Source organism: Penaeus monodon, chromosome 21, assembly GCF_015228065.2.
Source record: "Penaeus monodon isolate SGIC_2016 chromosome 21, NSTDA_Pmon_1, whole genome shotgun sequence".
NCBI classification, from domain to species: domain Eukaryota; kingdom Metazoa; phylum Arthropoda; class Malacostraca; order Decapoda; family Penaeidae; genus Penaeus; species Penaeus monodon.
Genome location: NC_051406.1, coordinates 14,811,668 through 14,811,926, shown reverse-complemented (window position 1 = coordinate 14,811,926; position 259 = coordinate 14,811,668).

The following is a 259-nucleotide window of genomic DNA, read 5'->3' as shown; positions in this document are numbered from 1 at the left end:
ACACAGAAACCCTTCTGCAGGGGATTAGATAATGAAATAAGATAAAAATGGCGCAAAGAAAAAGTAAGCGAGGGTGGAGTGGGAGATGAAGGGAAAAGGTGACGGAGAAACAAAGAGAGAGCGTTCAGTTAAGGGGAGAGGAAGGGAGGCAAAGATACTATTTTAAAAATTCCTTAGGGTTCCAGGCTATTATCTTGGCATCGAATAATATAATTACATAATTTCACTTGGAAATAAGATGCTAATAATATTCTCCTAA